The sequence below is a fragment of the Schistocerca americana genome, chromosome 7, assembly GCF_021461395.2.
Source record: "Schistocerca americana isolate TAMUIC-IGC-003095 chromosome 7, iqSchAmer2.1, whole genome shotgun sequence".
NCBI lineage: Eukaryota > Metazoa > Arthropoda > Insecta > Orthoptera > Acrididae > Schistocerca > Schistocerca americana.
Window position 1 is genome coordinate 126,585,031 of NC_060125.1, and position 21,905 is coordinate 126,606,935.

Here is a 21,905-nt window from a genome sequence, read left to right on the forward strand (position 1 = left end):
TCCTTAATGAACGAAGAACACTGTTATCAACGAACAAAGTTTCCAAATTAATGTTTTTACATAATAATATGTAAATTTTTGTAATATTTCGCTTGAAAATTAGAAGACTGATTATTCAAAGAATGATAATGCAAAGCACAAAAAGTATCCTTTAGAATACGATCTCACTCAAGGGTCATAGTTATTTTTTCTATGTCTAATTGCTTGGTAACAAATTATAAATGTTAGTGTTTCTTCTGTTAATGATAAAGGTATTATTGTTTGTGCCATATAGTACTAAACCTGTACCTAAAGCAAAAATATTTTTTGTTGGTTATTTCTAAAACTTTAAAAAAGTCGATTATTTATGAAAGTGTATTTTTATTCACAAAAAAAAACAACGCATTTAGAGTATTCTGTAAGTAATATTCCTACAATGAACTAATAAATAAATAAATAAATATATTTTAAAATTAAAATACTACGGCCGCCCGGTGTGGCCGTGCGGTTCTTGGCGCTTCAGTCTGGACCCGAGTGACCGCTACGGTCACAGGTTCGAATCCTGCCTCGGGCATGGATGTGTGTGATGTCCTTAGGTTAGTTAGGTTTAAGTAGTTCTAAATTCTGCGGGACTGATGACCTAAGATGTTAAGTCCCATAGTGCTCAGAGCCATTTGAACCATTTTTTAAAAAATACTACGAGTGCACTGTATGGAAAGTAAAGTAGTTGACTACCCCATTTTACCCATTTGTGTAAATAACTGGCTTATTTGCCCTTTCGAAGTCTAACTACTCGACATAAAACTGTAATAGTACAGGCACTGGCAACACTGGTCATTATTTAAAAGACTAGCATAAGGAATAAAAGAGCGCGTGCAGCAGCGGCAGCAAAGCGAGCGAACTGTCTTTCTGGAAATCGAGATGGGAGGTAACGAACTAAAAGAGCGAACTAAACTGAACGTTCCCAGTCGCGAACTATTATGCGCAAGACTGGTATGCAGACACAATAGCGCCTTTCTTAGCAATCATATACAACCGTACACCTGACGAAAGGTGTGTTCCTAAAGACTGGAAAGTAGCAACGGTCACACCAATATTGAAGAAAGGAAATAGTAGTAACCCATTGAATTACAGACCCATATCACTGACCTCATTGTGCAGTAGGGTTTTGGAGCATATGCTGTACTCGAACATTATGAATCACCTTGAAGAAAATGACTTATTGATACATCACCAAATCAGAAAATATCGTTCTTGTGCAACCCAGCTAGCTCTGTATTCCCATGAAGTAATGAGTGCTGTCGACAAGGGATCTCAGATCGATTCCATATTCCTAGATTTCCAGAAGGCTTTTAATACCGTTCCTCACAAGCGACTATTAATGAAATTGCGTGCATATGGAGTATCGTCTCAGTTGTGTGACTGGATTCGTGATTTCTTCTCAGGGAGGTCACAGTTCGTAGTGACAAACTGTAAATCATCGAGTAGAACAGAAGTGATATCTGGCGTTCCGCAAGGTAGTGTCACAGGCTCTCTGCTGTTCCTGATTTACGTAAATGATCTAGGTGGTAATCTGAGCAGCCCTCTTAGATTGTTTGCAGATGATGCTGTAATTTACCGTCTAGTAAAATCATCAGTCGATCAATTCCAATTACAAAATGATCTAGAGAGAATTTCTATATGGTGCGAAAAGTGGCAATTAGCACTAAACAAAGAAAAGTGAGAGGTCATCCACACGGGTACTAAAAGAAAGGTCATCCACACGGGTACTAAAAGAAATCCGATAAATTTTGGGTATACTATAAAGCGCACAAATCTAAGGGCTGTCAATTCGACTAAATACCTGGGAATTACGAGCAACTTAAATTGAAAAGACCACATAGACAATATTGTGGGGGAGGCGAAACAACGAGTGCGCTTTTTTGGCTGAACACTTAGAAGATGCGACAAACCCACTAAAGAGCCTACATTACACTTGCACATCCTCTGCTGGAATATTGCTGCGCGGTATGGGATCCTTACGAGGTAGGATTGACGGAGGACATCGAAAAAGTGCAACGAAGGGCAGCCCGTTTCGTGTTATGGTGCAATAGGGGTGAGAGTGTCACTGATATGATACTCGAGTTGAGGTGGCAGTCACTGAAACAAAGGCGGTTTTGTTTGCGGCAAGATCTATTTAAAAAATTTCAATGACCAACTTTCTCTTCCGAATGCGTAAATATTTTGTTGACACCAACCTACATAGGGAGAAATGATCATCATACACTCCTGGAAATTGAAATAAGAACACCGTGAATTCATTGTCCCAGGAAGGGGAAACTTTATTGACACATTCCTGGGGTCAGATACATCACATGATCACACTGACAGAACCACAGGCACATAGACACAGGCAACAGAGCATGCACAATGTCGGCACTAGTACAGTGTATATCCACCTTTCGCAGCAATGCAGGCTGCTATTCTCCCATGGAGACGATCGTAGAGATGCTGGATGTAGTCCTGTGGAATGGCTTGCCATGCCATTTCCACCTGGCGCCTCAGTTGGACCAGCGTTCGTGCTGGACGTGCAGACCGCGTGAGACGACGCTTCATCCAGTCCCAAACATGCTCAATGGGGGACAGATCCGGAGATCTTGCTGGCCAGGGTAGTTGACTTACACCTTCTAGAGCACGTTGGGTGGCACGGGATACATGCGGACGTGCATTGTCCTGTTGGAACAGCAAGTTTCCTTGCCGGTCTATGAATGGTAGAACGATGGGTTCGATGACGGTTTGGATGTACCGTGCACTATTCAGTGTCCCCTCGACGATCACCAGTGGTGTACGGCCAGTGTAGGAGATCGCTCCCCACACCATGATGCCGGGTGTTGGCCCTGTGTTCCTCGGTCGTATGCAGTCCACATTGTGGCGCTCACCTGCACGGCGCCTAACACGCATACGACCATCATTGGCACCAAGGCAGAAGCGACTCTCATCGCTGAAGACGACACGTCTCCATTCGTCCCTCCATTCACGCCTGTCGCGACACCACTGGAGGCGGGCTGCACGATGTTGGGGCGTGAGCGGAAGACGACCTAACGGTGTGCGGGACCGTAGCCCAGCTTCATGGAGACGGTTGCGAATGGTCCTCGCCGATACCCCAGGAGCAACAGTGTCCCTAATTTGCTGGGAAGTGGCGGTGCGGTCCCCTACGGCACTGCGTAGGATCCTACGGTCTTGGCGTGCATCCGTGCGTCGCTGCGGTCCGGTCCCAGGTCGACGGGCACGTGCACCTTCCGCCGACCACTGGCGACGACATCGATGTACTGGGAGACCTCACGCCCCACGTGTTGAGCAATTCGGCGGTACGTCCACCCGGCCTCCCGCATGCCCACTATACGCCCTCGCTCAAAGTCCGTCAACTGCACATACGGTTCACGTCCACGCTGTCGCGGCATGCTACCAGTGTTAAAGACTGCGATGGAGATCCGTATGCCACGGCAAACTGGCTGACACTGACGGCGGAGGTGCACAAATGCTGCGCAGCTAGCGCCATTCGACGGCCAACACCGCGGTTCCTGGTGTGTCCGCTGTGCCGTGCGTGTGATCATTGCTTGTACAGCCCTCTCGCAGTGTCCGGAGCAAGTATGGTGGGTCTGACACACCGGTGTCAATGTGTTCTTTTTTCCATTTCCAGGAGTGTAATAAAATAAGAGAGCTCGAACGGAAAGATTTAGGTGTTCCTTTTTCCCACGCGCCATTCGAGTGTGGAATGGTAGAGCAGTAGTATGAAAATGGTTCGATGAATCCTCTGCCAGGCACTTAAGTGTGAATTGCAGAGTAACCATGTAGGTGTAGATGTAGATGTAGATGTAGAACTACCGACAATTGCTGCGGAACACGCAATCAGTGATAGTAAAAGGAAATGTAAAGGATGCAGTGGAGGCTGAGCACCAACACACTGTATGCATTCGACAGTTCCAGCAGTGCGGTTTCTGGCAAAGGGTGTCGTGGAACCGATTAGTATGATATTCCGTGCGATGCGGCAATGTGTCTGCAGTGTGTCACCTGAGTCCTTAAGATCGCGAACGAGCGATTTCACGGCTCAGTGTTGACCAAAACGCCGCTACTATGGCCGCAGTACTGGGTGTGTCCAAAAATGTCATCTCGCGATTAAGAAAGGATGGCGAAGGTGAAAATGCTGTGCAAAAGCACGCCGGTGGTCACTGACGGACCACCGCACGCAAGAGGATCGATACGTAGTCCTAGCGTCGGAAAGGAAGAGACTCTCACTCCTAGGTAGATCGTTGCACACCTTGCAACCACTACCGGTACACGTGTCTCTGCCAGAAAGACTTCACTGCAATTAAATCAAGCCCGCTTGTATGCTCTTAAGCCTGTCAGATGTGTTCCACTACAACCACGCCTTCGTCGAGAAAGAGTGCGTTGTTGTAGGGAGGATGTTGGTTGGTGTCAGCGACAGTTGTCCGGACTGACCTTCTCCGACGAGTCCCGCTCCACTTGTGACGCCGGAAATGCATATCCTCCTATTTACATCTATTGTACTATAAATTTTTTCCTTATTTTGTTGCCTGAAGATATGACATTTCTGTGTCTTTATGTATTGTAATTGTGTATACATATTTATGCATTTATGTCGATGTATAATTGGTTTGTTTTATAAATACTATTTGTTTTTTTACGCTGGGTCTTGCATAGGGAAAACTATGCTATCGAACGATTACATCGATAGGTCGTGTGGAGAACCAAAGTGTTTAGGATCTTTGGTAGTGTTAACTCTGCCGCGTGGTGCGCGGACAGAACAGAGTCTGGCTAGAGTAGTGCGGTGGAGCAGGTGTGTTGTGTGACGCTCCCGCGAGTTGCCGCGCTTTCGGGGTTTGGCAGCATGTAATTGCGCTCGACTTGCTATGATAGTTTCTGACACGGTGTCGCGGACGGGAAGCATTAGCTGCCGCACATCAAGAGCCCGTTTCGCCTGGTGACAGTGTCGAGAAGAAGGTGAGCAAACATCCAGCTTCTGCAACAGCGACGGCCGACAATGAGTGACTGTCGCCACCTCCTCGACCGACGACTTCAAACCTTCAATCAACCAACAAGGAAGACTGGAAGCACGTAAAGTTTTAGACTGTATGGCAGACCTCAGCTTTTAAAATTGTTCCATTTGTCTCACAAAATTACAGCAACTTAGCATGAACCTTTGTAGCTCATTGTCCCAATTGCATTACCAAGCAGGGTCCCTTCCTCTTCCGGAATGAACCCGAGTGACGTTGAAATTCAAACACCAGTGTTAAACTAATAACATTCGATTTTACTGCTTTAATTTCAAAGTTCAGTTAAGGTATTCATAGCTGGCTACAATATTTAGCACAAATTAAGAGTGCAAGTTTTGTTACCATATTTTAGCGTACCTGTGACTGCAGCTCAGCTTGGTACGTACTAAATTTTACTATTTTTAATTGTTCAGAATCATTTAATTCAAGTTCAAAGTTAAATCTCTTATTTCTAAATTGCGTAGATTCAAGTAGCTTTTGAAATGATTGTTGAGGTAGCCCAAGACTAACCTTATTTTAGTGAATTTTGTAGTGCTTCAGAAACAAAGCTCACTATTAATTTCAGTCACTAAATTAACTTTCAATTTTCCGGTTTTATTAATTCTTTTGCTAAATTAAGTCAGAGTGTAGCGATATTTATTACTTCAGGTAAACATCCAGTTTTCACACAACACGTGTCAACCTTCAGTTGCCACGCTTTTAGTGCTAATTATATGTGCAATAGCCTTTCTTTTTCAGTTATTATAGTAGGTGTCCATAGAACTGGCGACCGTAATTTTCCCCAAATCTCAAATATCTAATTAACGCCAGTTAATTGTTAACGTAACGACCGCACATTTACTTTCTTTATTAACTTCTCCCTTTTTCAAAATTATTTCCACCAGTTTCATTTGCATTTTTCCCTTCATTTAGATGTAACCCTTTCCTCCCTCTTTATCGACAGATTAACTTCGGTGACAACTGCTCTTCCCAAATTTCCATTAGGTACACGCGGTTTAATTTTTACTGTCATTAAGGTCGATAAGTGAGGGGGAGGTTACACACTGTGGCAAGTGATTCTGGCGATCAGTTAGTATGCAGAGAGAGGGGAACACGTTACACGCCATAGAACGTTGATGAACGTCATCTGTATAGCCTAGGCGTCATGGTGTGGGCAAGCATCGTGCACAGTTGCTGACCACCATTGCATATCCTTTCGGGGGATACCGTTACAGCACAGTGGAGATTGCTCTGGATCGTCTTTGTCTGTTTACTGCTACGGTAGACTTAGACGACAATCCCAGCCCACACAGGACCGCTGTCGGAAGCACTGGAAAGTGAAGATATTGAACGTGTGCAATGGCAGCACACTCCCCGCACCTAAAATCTGTAGTGCATACCTGGGTTGCTCTTGACGGACACGTTTCTCAACGAACTTTCCCTCCCTGAACCATGCAAGAACTGAAGACTGCCTTTAGAAAGGAGTGGGGGATATTATCGCATTCCTCAACAGTTTGATAGGCAGCGTGAATAACAGAAACAATATGTGCATTAATGCCTGAGGAGGGCATGTTCCTTACCTAAAGTCCAATATCGGTCTTTATGTTCGGAATCTGACTGTTATTCTGCTTTCCCAAGTGGTGAAATCTCTTTCGTTTTTCGTTATAAATATACCACTACGCCTTTATTACGTATGCAGGCTACTGTGTTTCGTGTCGTCCATCATTCCATACGATTATTCCTCTCCAACAATGTCTCTGTTCCTTAGCCGTTGTCAAGCGGTCTATGTAATGCGCCTTAAGGTAGTTTACCCGACTTACATCATCTGCCCCGGATGAAGAAAATGTGAGTTGGGTTGACTGTCTTAGGGCGCGTGACGTATCTCCCTGGATGTTTTATTCTGGATACCCTGTGCATGATTAGTCTGCAGTTCACACTTCAGTGCTTGGTAGAGGGTGCAAGGAACCTGTTCCAGATTAGTTCTCTATCGTTTTTGCGTAGTAGGGATCGCACCTTTGGTTGTAATTTGTAATGTAATCGAGCCAGTGATAAGACAGGAATCCTACGATACCAGCTGGTATGGATAACTTTTACATACAGACAAAATCATATAAAACTGTATCCATAAAAATCAGCTACTACACGCCTAAATATTTCAGCAAAGTGTATTTAAAATAAAGTTGAAGTTTGAACGTAAAATTTTGACAGTTCAGTTCCATCGGTTTTGTTAAACACGTAGCAGCGATTGTTTCTGACAAAGAAGTAAAATCTTTGCTTTGTACATTATCTCTGTTCTTCATTGTACACAGATTTGATAGGAAGTAGTAGTAAATGGAAGGCGAGTCGTTTTCTGAGGCTGCAGGAAGCAGATATATTATTTGTTTTGTTTGTTGAAATCGTGCAGTCAAAATAAGTCAAATGTTGCAGAACACAAACGATTAAAAGTTCAAATACTCTACTTCGTTTCGTATTTTGAAAATTACCCTGTTTTCCTTGCTAGAAGAAAACCGGTGGACGTTATCATGCCTTCAAAGAAGACAGGGTAACCATCATCATAAGTTACATCTTACAGTGGCTACGAAAAACTGATGTGCTCGGTGTTGGGTCTTCCTCCCTGCTTGTAGTGCAAACTGCGGCAGCGCATCAGCTAAACTGTTGGTGGGAAGTCACTTGTCTTCATCAATCTCCTTACCAACGGTTTAGTTGGTGAGCTGCCCCTGTTCACACGAGTAGCAGGGAAGCTATGTGAGATGCAAAATGATGATTGCACAATGTCTACATCATCACCCAGTATCCTGAAGATGATGTAAAACAAAAAATCGACTGCAAGTAGAATAAGACATACAAATGCAGTTGAAGGTCTCATCCTTGCTACGTAAATCCACAGTAACTACTGTTGTCCCATGATCTATCGAAAAATTGACGTATGGAGATTTCTCTGCTATTTCACACACGAATAGCACGTGGGAGGAAGGATCGTGTAAATCTTCCTGTATGAGTTCTAGTTTCTCTGATTTTATCAAGACCATTTCTCTCTTTGTAGCTCGAAGTTAAAAAAATATTTTAGCACTTACAAGAGAGATTTGTTGGTTGAAATTTCACGAAAATATCACTACTACTGCTACTCCTTGGCTCTACAGGCCTTGGGGGGCCTTGGCCTGCATCACAATATCCTGCCATTCTATCCGGTCCATGCCTTTCCGTCTGCATCCTCTGACACCCAGCTTTTACATGTCTTCTTCAAATACGTCCATCCATCTCTTTCTGGGATGTCCCTTCCGTCGTCTGCCTCCAGCCTTGCCATCAAAAATCTTCTTACATGTTCTGTCTTCCTCCATTCTGACCACGTCCTGCCCATCGCAGTCTTATTATCTTAATGGTAGTGACAATGTCAGGTTCTTCAAAATGTTGTCTAATTCTGCATTCGTACGGATGCACCAACCTTCTTGATCGTGTATTGGGCCGTATATTTTGGGCAGAATCTTTCTCTCCAAAATGCTAAGAATCCTTTCCTCATTTGCAGTCATGGTCCATGTCTCGGCACCATACATAACAACTGGTCTTATAATTGTTTTGTAAATGAGGATTTTAGATTTTCGTGATAGAAGTGAGCTCCTAAGTATGGATAGTGTGGCAAAGTAGCATCTGTGGCCTGCTTCTGTTCTAGCTTTCATTTCGCTGCCTATGTCATTTATCTCTGTGGTAGTCGGTTCGAGGTTCTTGAAGTCTCTCACCCTTGCAAACATCTTGTCGGCTATCCTGAGATTTGGTAGGTTTTGCTGGTTGGTAATTGCCATATATTTGCTCTTTTCGACTTTCACTACCAGGCCAAGTTCCCTTGCACCCCTCTCCAGTTGTTGATAGGCATCAGCCAGCACAGTGGTGTTTCGTGCGAGTAATGCCACATCATCTGCGTAGGCCAGGTACTACAGTGACCGATGAAAAATGTTTTTTAAAAGACATCATAGTCACCGTTGACTGTATGAAATATTCATAATTACGATTGCAATTTCAGCCTTAGGGCCATTTTCAAGTAACACTGCAAAAGTTACCTAAACACAAAAAAACACAAAAACTTAGCACAGGGTACATACATAATTAAAGAAACATTTCATTAAAATAGTAGCGTAATTATAAAAATTGGTGAGAAATATACATAACATACATTCTGTCAGAATATAAGACTATCTGACATGAGTACATGTTGTTGTTGTTGTTGTGGTCTTCAGTCCTGAGACTGGTTTGATGCAGCTCTCCATGCTACTCTATCCTGTGCAAGCTTCTTCATCTCCCAGTACCTACTGCAACCTACATCCTTCTGAATCTGCTTAGTGTATTGATCTCTTGGTCTCCCTCTACGATTTTTACCCTCCACGCTGCCCTCCAATGCTAAATTTGTGATCCCTTGATGCCTCAAAACATGTCCTACCAACCGATCCCTTCTTCTAGTCAAGTTGTGCCACAAACTTCTCTTCTCCCCAATCCTATTCAATACCTCCTCATTAGTTACGTGATCTACCCACGTTATCTTCAGCATTCTTCTGTAGCACCACATTTCGAAAGCTTCTAGTCTCTTCTTGTCCAAACTCACTCCATTGGCATGCTGTCCTCCTACCAGATGTTCAGTATTACTTTATGTATTGCTTTTGCTTTCCACAATGCGCTTCCCCACAATATCTGAGTACATGTCGTCGTCAAAATGAAGCCTTTTGACTGCGAGAGTCCCACAATCAAAAGGCTACATTTTGACGACGACATGTACTCATGTCAGATAGTCTTATATTCTGACAGAATATAAGTTACGTATATTTCTCAACAATTTTTATAAATGCTGTACTATCTTAATGAAATGTTTCTTTTATTATGTATATACACCTTGTGCTTAAATTTTGCGCTTTTTTGTGTTTAGGTAACTTTTGCAGTGTTACTTGAAAATGGCCCTAAGGCCGAAATTGCAATCGTGATAATAACATTTCATACAGTTAACGGTGACTATGATATATTTGAAGAAATATTATAATACTGTGAATCCCAACCATGAGAAGTTAATCGATTAAAAATGGTTCCTCCTCTATCTGACTTATGACTTTTTCTAGGCAGAGGTTGAATAGCAGTGACGAGATATTGTCACCCTGTCTCAGTCGCTTCTTCACTTCCACTTCTCTCGAGAGTTCGCCCTGTATTTTTACTTTACAGTTGCTTACAATGAGGGCCATCATCGTAAGTTTAACCAGCTTCTTAGGTATTCCTGCCTCTTCCATAACATTCCGCAATGTCACTCTTGAGATGCTATCATAGGCTTGTTTGAAATCGATATAAAGTTGATGTATGTTTATTTGATGTTCATAACATTTTTCAAGTAGTATGCATAATGTGAATATTTGGTCAGTTGTTGACCTATTTCTTCTGCAGCCGCTCTGGTAGTCTTCAATTCTCTCTTCCACATAGGGAGTAAGCCTCTTAGTTAGAATCTTGGAGAACACTTTATATGTAGCATTTAACAGGGATATTCCTCGGTAATTCTGCCAGTTTAATATATCTCCTTTTTTATGTATGGGGCAACTAATAGCCGTTTTCCACTCCATTGGCATGCTGTACTCCTACCAGATGTTCAGTATTACTTTATGTATTGCTTTTGCTTTCCACAATGCGCTTCCCCACCATATTTGAGACGTTCCGCCTGGATCTGGTCTTCTGCAGGTGCCCTATTATAAGTTCTTGTGATACATTCTTCATCAAACCAATCTGCCTTCCTTTGAGCCCGTACGTGCCCCAAAACCTCCACAGCTGCCTCGAGGATTGCAGTCTTACATTGTTTCTACATTATTTCTATATGTTCATTTGATGTGTCGGTATCATTCTTAATCCCCTCTTCTGTTTTCGCCTGATATGCTCTCCGTATTTCTTCTGACTTTAGTTTCTTAATGTCAAAACTTTTCTGTTTGTGGCCTTTTTGTTTACTCAATAGTGAGATCCTTTTCCTATACTTAATTCTCACTAGATGATGGTCGGAATTACAGTCAGCTTCACGTTAGCTCCTGACATCCATTATGTCTGATCCGTGCCTCCTCTCAATCAGTATCTGGTCTTCCTGATTTCTAGTTTGTCCATCTAGTGACATCCATGTTTCTTTGAGTATATTTCTGTGTGTACTGCTGACAGTCATATTTTTACTTATAGCAAAATTTACAACCCTAATTCCATTGTCATCTGATATTTCGTGGAGACTGTGTCTTTCTATAGTTGGCTGATAAGCCTCTTCTTTTCCTATTTTTGTATTCAAGTCTCCTCTTAAGATCTTAACATCATGTTTAGGAGCCTGATCATACAACTGCTCTACTTTGATATGAAACATCCTTTTGTTGTCCATCTTCCTCCTCTGTGGGTGCATGTACATTTATAATTGTTATGTTGAAAAATTTTCCCCTTAATCTTCCTATGGACATACGTTCATTGATTGGTTCGAAGCGCATTACAGCATGTTTCAGTCCTTTGGCGACCACAAAACATGTACCGAAGGTATTCGTCCTCCCGCCACTATAGAAGATTGTGAAATTTCCTGAGTCCATTATGTCACTTCTCTTCCACCTAATTTCCTAGAGAGGCAATAGTTTTATACTGTTAGCATGATAAACTCGTCTCCTGGTGTCCTTCAAACGACGCACGTACACTGTGAGCAGTGTGACACGCTGCATTGTCCTGCTAGTTGCCATCCCGTGGGAAAACAAACTGGGGTGGACACGGTATCCAACGACAGATGCATACTTCTGTACATACATTGTGCCTTCCAGAATGATGAGTTCACCCAACGAGTGCCACGAAAAGAATTCCCCAGACCATAACGCTCCCACCTTCGGCCTGACTATCGTCACGGGATGTTTACTTTCAGACGTTACGCAACGTACAAGTCAAGGACATCTATCCAATGGAGTAGGCGTCCAGTTGCGATACTGGAGTGTAAATTATAGCCTTCATCGCCAACGAACAGCAGCCACAGTGGATGCATGGACCGTGCGCCTGCTGCGGAGTCCCGTGGATAGCGCTACTCTGTCATGCACTCTACACTTTAAACACAGCGGCGTGTGAACTGTTCACAAACTTAGCCGTTTCGGAAAGGCATCCACCTTTATCCGAAAACCAAAGATTGTGCCTTTTTGCACGTCAGATAAATCACACCATTTCCACATTACAACAACGATTGTACTTGATTAGGCTTATCCAATACGGATGTTTAACAACCCGTGACTGTTTGTTCATTATAAATGCAGAAAACACCCATAAGTCACTTTTTTGAAATAGTTGTATATTCCATGAACCGTTTTTCGAACTTTTTCGGGCTCATCTTCAAGTGATGCACAGGAGAATACTGTAGGCACCCTGGTGGTCCCGGTCGCCTACGGTGGACTGGATGGCCGAGCGGTGCCCTATCCAGTTGTCAGGATGCTGTAGAAGCGTCAGAAACGCCAAAGAAACATTATTAATTCATAACAACTATTCCTGCGCAGTACAATGTGGCTTGGTGATATCAACGACCTTCCTCGAGTCCTCGCTGACTCGTAGCGATGACACCAGATCCGGGCCGCGCAGTCTTGCTAGCGCAGCGCCGCGTGCTGTGACGTAGCGGAGGAATGCACTTACTTCGGCCGCATGTGGCTGGCGGTGCTCGGCTGGGCGGCGGCTCGGCGCGGACAGCAAGCTGCTGTGTGGGGAGGCTCCGGGTTGGAGTCCCGGCGCTGTCGGCACGAGAGGCGTTCTCGTAGTGCGGCGTGTACTCTATCCCACCCCGTCTTCTTCCCTGCTCCTCCTGGTGGCTCGTCCGCGGTGGACGGTCGGGACGGGCTGCAGTCCCCCAGCGTCGTCGGCTCACCCGGTTGTGACGGCAGATGCACAGGGCCTAGGCCCCGCACTACCTCGACGACGGCTCACTGATGTGGTCAGCATTGGCGGCGAGCGAGTCTGCCGCGATGTCTGCTAATCCAGGGTTGATGATTGACAGCGGCAGCATGTCTGCTGCTGGATGGGCCGCCCTTACTGCAACATCTCATTAATAAAGATTAACATGTCGATCACTGAGCTGAGCGCTACGCAGCGACACAGTACACATCTAACTGCAAGTCTAACTGCGAGTGCGAGTGCCCTGTTGCTATCAAAGCTGTCGTATTTAAAGGAAGCACGAGCGACGTCCTGACGTCATGCTCGTTTGTAATGACCGCATTCGTTCCACTTATACAGCTGATTCATCTGTCGTACTCGTCCCTTAGGTGTTGTTGCGGCAGACTTACGCGAAGTTGTGAAATGCAGCACAGCTGACGCTATACCTCTGTCTTGCACTCTGCGAAAGTCTCCGTCTAACACAAACCCGCGTGCTAAGCAATTCTCTCTCGCCTGTTGTGTGTAACCAGGCCATTGCCCTTGCGTGACGACACATTCCGATATATGTGCAATCCTCCTACCTACTGCCTCTGGCTCTCGGCATAGGCAACGAAACTTTGACAATATTCCACGTTTCCATCTCTTTACTATTCTGTGACACTACAATACATAGCTATTTTAAAGAGTAATCCCGGGTGCTGGCTTGCATCAGTAACTTCGAAAACCAGTTCATCGAATAAATAACTTTTTCAGAATAGTTGTAACGTTCTTTTAAAAGCTTTGTGTTATTTGTCTGCCAATGAATATGAAATGCGTAATGTTTGTATCATGCAAATTTACTGTGTGGTGTGTTATTGAGGAAATGACTTAATCTCCAAAAGCAATACGCAATTTTCATAATGAAATCAATCCCTCTGAAATTTATCCAGTCTCATGAGCACCTAGTTCTTTGGCTCTGTGCAATAAACTGATAAAATTCCCTATGCAAACAAACAATGAAATAAATTTCCCTTAATTCAAGAGTCGCAACGGATGTAATCTTCGTATAAAATATTCAGTCTTGCCACAGCGAAGTGCAATTCCGGCCGTAAAATAGCTTCATACTAATAATATCAGTAGTTTGGCTAATAAATGAATAACCCCGCAAATGTTCAGATGTTTCTTATTTAGTTGTATGCTGTGCATTTTTCGCGTAATTTCTATAGCTAATTTTAAGCGACCGCGTAGAGCAATATATATCCCTCTCATATAGATTCCGGACATCAGTACAAACATGTTTAGCAGCAATTTCTTTCAGAAGAGGAATGAAACGGGACTCCACAACCCCCCACCCCCCTCCCCTTAAACGGATTGTAGAGATGCGAATACATGTCAGGACGGAGTAAACAGTTGAGTGCCTTACCCGAAACTCTTCCCTGCATGTTAGAAAAATAGTAAATGATGTTTTCGCAGTGACTGTGAGAATGTTATGTGTGTTGACATTTGTTAAAATTGTGGTTTGTAGATACCATGACTGAGCTGAGATTCTGTATCACACTTTGATGGCAAAAAATAGCAACCCGCGTCTGGTAATGTGAGCAATAATAGTACATATACACTTGTATGTTTACATGTAGAACATGAAAAAATGTCGAGAAATGGAAAAAACATGCGCGAACTGCATAAATCATTAAAAGTACGGTAAAATTCGGATACGACGTGGTCGTAACAGATATCTGTATTTATACAAAAAAAAAAACCACTATGGGAGTTAACATGTGAGGTCATCAGTCCCCTAGAACTTAGAACTACTTAAACCTAACTAACCTAAGGACATCACACACATCCATGCCCGAGGCAGGATTCGAACCTGTGACCGTAGCGGTCACGCGGGTCCAGACTGAAGCGCCAAGAGCCGCACGGCCACACCGGGCGGCCTGTATTTATACGGAGGAAGTAGTCGAAATTATTTGTGTCATACACATTAGATGAAAGTGTCTGGAGATCACTTGCATACTTTCTTAGAAAGCTAGAAGTTTGTACCAAGGAAGACAATTGTTACGATGACAGCACCATCTGTTCCCAAAATGAATCGGAAATTCGTGTCAAAGCTTGAGATAGCTCACAGAGCACTCGAAAGTTTATATGGAGTTTGTTATTTGTAGAGATGGAGGGATGGAGAGTTGTGGCGTCATACATACATTTAGAAATAAAAAAGGACTATATAGATGAAATAATCAGTAGAGAGGGGCTGTAGGCCCATAAACTAATAAATAGCTAAAAGAGAGGAAATGACACCACATATGCTTTAATAGTGGAAAGATGGTACACTCTAGAGAGTCGCTGTGACGATATGAAATTGCCGTACTCCTACTGGTTCTGTGTCAATGAGGAACAACCTCATGAATACGTGGACCCTGCATGTCAGCAGGGGACTGTTCAAGCTGTTGGAGGCTCTGTAATGGTGTGGGGTGTGTGCAGTTTTAGTGATATGGGACGCCTGATACGTCTAGATACGATTCTGATGCGCGACACGTACGTGAGTATCCTTTCTGATCACCTGCATTCATTCATGTCCATTGTGCATTCCGACGGACGTGGGTGATTCTAGCAGGACAATGCGACACCCCACACGTCCAGAATTGTTATAGAGTAGCTCCTGGAACAATCTTCTGAGTTTGGCCACCATACTCGGCAGACTGAAACATTATTGAGCACATCTGTGGTGCCTTGCAACGTGCTGTTCAGAAGAGATCTCCACCCCCTCATACTCTTACGGGTTTATGTACCGCCGTGCGGTACTCATGGTGTCAATGCCCTCCCGCACCACTTCAGACATTGGTCGAGCCCATGCCACGCCGTGTTGCGCCCTTCTGCGTGCTCGTGGGGTCCCTACACTGTATTAGGCAGGTGTACCAGTTTCTTTAGCTGTTCATTGTAGTTACTAGCGTATTCTACAGTGTAGTCAATTCACCATGAGACTAGCGACAGGGAGAAAGCATTTGGAGAGTTGAGTGTTTTTTGAACTGGCTGGGAATGGGGCAGATCGCCCTTGCATGATGCGCCGGCACTGGTTGACACTACAGTGACTGGGAGCAGGAATACCTAGGCCAATGAGTTTTATTTGCATTTCTGTTACTGTGTTTTGGGCTTAAAGCGTAGTTGCGAATAACATCCAGATTCTCCGACTATATCTTGAACCTCATAAATAAAGAGCATGGAAAAATATTTTGGTAGCTCTCCTTTTCAGTAGTATTTGTGTTTTTTTTTTGCCTTAAGCGAACAACACACTAAAAAAACGCATTCGTCAGAAGTGATACGCCTTTTTAGCATCACTAGACGCTGTTAAGGTTTATGCGTAAATAAGATTCATTTTAAGATTATGTACTTGAAAATAGTTTTCCTCCTGAGTACTTGCATTGGCGCCACCTCCAATATATAATAACAGAAATGAAAAGACAACATGAAACTCTTCGCGTTTTGTAATCAGATTTTGTAAGCTGCAGACAACATGTAATTTCATATCACAAAAGGAAACCGTGTAAGAAAATCTTTCGCAAAATCGAAAAATTGGACTCGTAAGGCCGTGAAGATAACTTCACAAGTGAATCACTGCAGTGTAGCTTAGATTTCTGCTAATGATAACATGAAAGGAGGAAAAGTTGTGGTGAGCGTGTGAAACAAGGAACAGTAAGTGTCGAAATTAATGTGTCGAATATGTCATTCCTATGCAAAACCGTTATTCATTTTATAAAACCGAAAGCGATGAAAATTATAGTCTGGTTGTAACGATTAAAATACAAACTCTGACGATGCTTTGTTAATAACAGGGAAGAAGCTCCTGAAGACTGATCTATTCAGTTTGAGACAAATTGATACAGAGGGGAATCAAAGTAGTGAGAAGACATTAGCTTAGGTGAGCGTGGGATGGAATTTCCAATCATTATCTCACAGCTACCCGCATTTTAATCGTCGTTTGTTTCTTGAAGACGCTAACTGTCATTTCATTTCATCTTGGGCACCACTGGAAACACTTAATAACACTTCTAACATAGATCCTGCACACATCAGCTTGTGTCCTGATAGAACTGCTCATTGGCTCGTCCTTAACTATAAAGTTGAGTGTCGCATAAATAGGATAAAACTTGAATGACAAGTAGGAATGGAGACTAAAAACCCGACTCTCTGCGTCGCCCTGGAATCACTTGAAGAAGATGAACTTTGGTAAAGCAACGAATTTAGACGAAAAGAGCCTGATGTAATAAATTAAACATTTCGAGATTACTGAAGTTATTCTCTAGGTGTTACCGTTCGGAAACCACCCCTACACAGCTAACAAATGCGTATACTTGAAGATCTCTTTGAGTCGCTTAAACGTTGTGATAACTCGAGATCACAGTGGTGAGTGTCTGCCATGCTATACTATCGTCCTCCCAGCTCCGTTGCGATGCAGTCCCGAACGCGCACACTACAGTTTCATTGCAAATCTCAGCAATGATATAGTTCCAGGAAGAGAGTCAAAAAAAGAGAATAATGAAGCCCACATATGAAAGAAAATGAAGTATTTGAGTTTCCAATGAATAAATTCGGTTTAATCTTGTTTTAACAAACCTGATATTACCATAGCAATATTGAGGGACGAAAGACTTGGACATCAATTTCGATAGCATATTAGTTTTTCAGGACAGACATTTGGGAGCTGTAAGGATTAGTGAAACTATGTTTCTTGTGTGGAACTATTGAACGAACCCCATGTTCCACGCACGGGCATGGAGTTAAATCAGCAGTCTCCTGAAACTGTATTATACAAGGGCGACCCAAGGCAGGTAGCTCTCTCACACATTGAAAACCTTGCTTGCTGAGAGATACGTGAAAATAAAGGGACATTTAGCTTGGATTAGTTTCCAACACTCAATAGTTTCTGAGAAAATATAATGGTCAAAATTCTGCAGCTGTTGTTCAGTTGGCACTTATGGTGTTATCCTAAGCGGACTGGTAGCGTAGTGGCTAAAAACACAGTTTCGAATGTTTGATCTTCGTTGAGGCGTGGCGTCTTGCTGGCGCGCCAGCGTATTTGCAAGTGCCTCACATTCGCGCTCTTATCTTTGCTTGTGCCGCGTACTGAGTCTTGGTTTCCTTATCTTTGCCGGAAGAGTTAACTGGAGGCTCTCGCCACGGCCGTGAATAGTTGGCGTTCGAAGTGACCTGAGGCCGGAGTGCGCTTGTAGTGGAGCGGGAACCGACCGCGTGTGTGGGGCAGCCTGGTGGAGAGCCTTTCCTATCACCTGTGAGCAGACTTGTTGCTACCTCGGGATGCGTGCTGCTAGTTCCGGGCACGGCTGTCTCCGGTCGTCCGCTGCCTTATTGCCGCCTGCTGTACCCGACGCAAGCCATATCGGAAGTCCAGCGAAAAGTTAAGTGAGACTGTACTTAGGGCGTGTGTGTGAAGGTGTTGAGGGCTGCTACCTCACTTCTGGTAACTGTAAGCGCATGGCTGTTTCCATGGAAGTAAAGGTGTGCCTATGTAGAGTTCGTGGTGTTTAAGACAGGTGTTAAATATTAATATAACGCACGAGCGCGCCTCTTCCAGCTCGTGGGAAATTGTTGTTTGATATAATACGTAATCATCTGCAAGGCCTTAATCTGTTTATCAAATATACTGCATTCGAGAGTTTGGTAGCCTTAGCGCAGTGCGCCTCAGTAAAGCTTATAATGAAATTTTAAGAATTGTGCTCGTTACGGTTTTCACTGAACAGTGGGGCATGAGTTCTCGTAACTTAATTGTGACTAAGATGGTGCCCGCTGGTCTTTCTAGAAATTGTAAGTTTTTTTATATCTTAATAGCAGGCAATTCTCCTTAAGGTTACTGATAAGATTTGCGCTGTTGGTTGTACCTTGCCTGTGTAGATCAATCGTAGTGGGGCAAAGGCAGAGTGCCGTTTTATTAGTGAATAATTTAACCTGTTATTTAATATCTTTTGGTCGTTGTTTACATTTACCCTGTGGACCCGTACTGTGCGCTTGTTGAATGGGGCAGTTGGCTGGCTGGTGTTTTCGAGTAAGCGCTACCTTTCCACCTATGGGTACCGGGGCTGTGAAACACTGGGTAGCGGGAGGTGACTCCGTGCCGACGCTCGAGAAGTGGGTCTTCTACGAACTGCCGCCTTCGGCCTTTCGCCTTGGCTTCTCCAAGTTAAGTTTTCATCCTGAATTCGAGCGACCTGGCGTCACTCCTCGCTAATTAATTCTGGCGCTAATTACATTTATTTGGGTATTTATTATATTTATTAAACTTTGTCTCAAGAGCAACATACAATTATGAAAGGTTGTTGCTGTGCTACACTTAGTAACACTTTGCGCTAACGAATTGTGTTACTGGGCCTTGGAGCCGAAGTTTGAAACCTTAGTAAGCCTTAGTGATATTGATTGACTCTTGAGTGTGAAACAAGTGCCTTTGTGTTAACTTCATCCTGCTGTTTATTGGGTGCATCTCTGGAAGATTGTTATTTGGTAAATGTTTTTGAGAACATCAGTTCTCAATGTCCGAAAACTAGTCAAAAATATTGTGTGTCTTAACTTAAGCCGACAGGCGCATAATTGTCAGTGGTTTTAAAATATTCTTACATATGAGATAGACTGTTTCATAAAAAGACAATGGTAGCAGATTCACTAAATTCTTGTGACTTACTGTTCTCATTACCAAAAGTAATGAGGATTAAGATATTGTTGTTTTAAAGGAATTTGTTGATATGATTGTTAAATAAAATGAGTGATAACAAAAGGGGTCAAGTCCTTCCTATTGTTTCCCTATTCCCTAGTAGAAGAACGTTTCATTCGTGTTCAAACCCAGCCTCATATTGATAAGTCTTATTTTGTTGTCTCGGAAGTATGCGACTTCAGGGACATCATTACGTTTGTGACATCGAGAAATACAATGAAATTATTTACAAAAGAAATATGCATTTCAGATCTTATAAAAGTTAAATTTTGTCATCACAAATTTTATCTAACCTTTTGTAATTAACATTGGTTAAAAATGAAAAACATATAAATTCTATTTCATCAATTTTGGCTTTGATTTTTACTTTTATAGTTTTATAGTTTATGTTCTCGGCAGCGTGATATCTGTTATAAAAACGTTCAAAGCACAGAAATGCAGAGCACCACCAGCAACGCGCAAGCCACAATGCCATAGTCACGTATTCTGGTGTGAATATCATTGGGAAACCCCCTCTCCCATGACGATGGACCTTGCCCTTCGTGGGGAGGTTTGCGATACATATAGCCGTACCGCGGGCGTATCTGTTGAGAGGCCAGACAAATGTGTGGTTCGTTAAGAAGGCCAACAGGCTGTTCAGTAATTGCAGGGGCAACAGTCTGGATGACTGACTGATCTGGCTTTGTAACATCAACCAAAACGGCCTTGCAGTGCTGGTACCGCGAACGGCTGAAATCACGGGGAAACTGCAGCCATAATTTTTCCCCAGGGCATGCCACTTTTCTGCATGGTTACATGATGTAGCATTCTCTTGGGTAAAATATTCCGGAAGTAAAATAGTCCCACGTTCGGATCTATGGGCGGGGACTACTCAGGAGGATATTGTCATCAGGAGGGCGAAATGTTACAACCCTTAATCACGTAGGTAGGTTACAAAATTTAAAAATGGAAATGAACAGGTTAAAATAGATGTAGTGGGAATCAGTGAAGTTCGGTGGCAGGAGGAACAGGACGCCTGGTCATATCAATACAGTGTTATAAATATAAAATCAAATGGAGATAATGCAGGACTAGGTTTAATAAAGAATAAGAAAATAGGAATCTACTGTGAAAAGCATAGTGAACCATTATCGTAGCCAAGATAGACATAAAGCCAACACTCGCCACAGAATTTCAAGTTTATATGCCAACTGGCTCCGCAGATGATGAAGAGATTGAGCAAATGTACGATGAGATAAAAGAAATTCAGATTTAAGATTTCAGATATTTAAGAGAGACGATCATTTTACTATAATGGGGAACTGGAATTCGATAATAGGAAAAGCAAGAGAAGGGAAAATAGGAGAAAGGAATGAGAGGAAGCGGCTTGGTAGAATTTTGAAAAGATAATTTAATCATCGCTAATACTTGGGTGAAAAGTCATGAAAGAAGGTTGTATACGTGGGAGAGACCTGGAGACACCGGGAGGTTTCAGATTGTTTATATAATGGTAAGACATAGACTTCGAAACTAGATTTTAAATTATAAGACATGTCCAGGAGCAGATGTGGACTCTGACCATACTTTATTGTTTGTGAATTATAGATTAAAACTTAACAAATTGTAAAAATGTAGGTAATTAAGGAGATGGGACCTGGATAAGCTGAAAGAACGAAAGGTTGTTGAGAGTTTCAGAGGGAGCACTAAGCAACGATTGGCTAGAACAGAGGAAAGGAGTACAGTAGAAGATGCATGCGCAGCTTTGGGAGATGAAACAGTGAGAGCAACAGAGGATCAAATATGTAACAGGACTAGCCCTAGCAGAAATCCTTGGATAACAAAGGAGATACCGAATTTGGCTGATGAAAGGATAAAATATAAAAATGAAATAGGTGAAAGGAAATACAAACGACTAAAAAATGAGATTGACAGGAAGTACAAAACGGCTAAGCAGGAATGGCTAGAGACGACTGTAAGAATCAATGAGGCCTTTCGAGAAAAGGGAAGCATGTGCATGAATATCAAGAGATCAGATGGAAAACCAGTTCTAAGAAAAGAAAAGGATGTTGAAATGTGGAAGGAGTATATAGAGCGTCAATATGAGATAAACTTGAGGGCATTGCTATAAAAATGGCAGAGGACCAAGATGAAGAAAATATAGGAGGTAGGATACCGTGAGAAGAGTCTGACAGAGCATTATGACAAAACTGTTCCATCTGGTGTGCAAGATGTGTGAGACAGACTAAATACCCTCAGACTTCGAGAAGAACAAACGAATTAAAATTCCAGAGAAAGGAGGTTGAACAGGTGTGAATATTATCGAAGTATAAGTTTAATATTTCCTG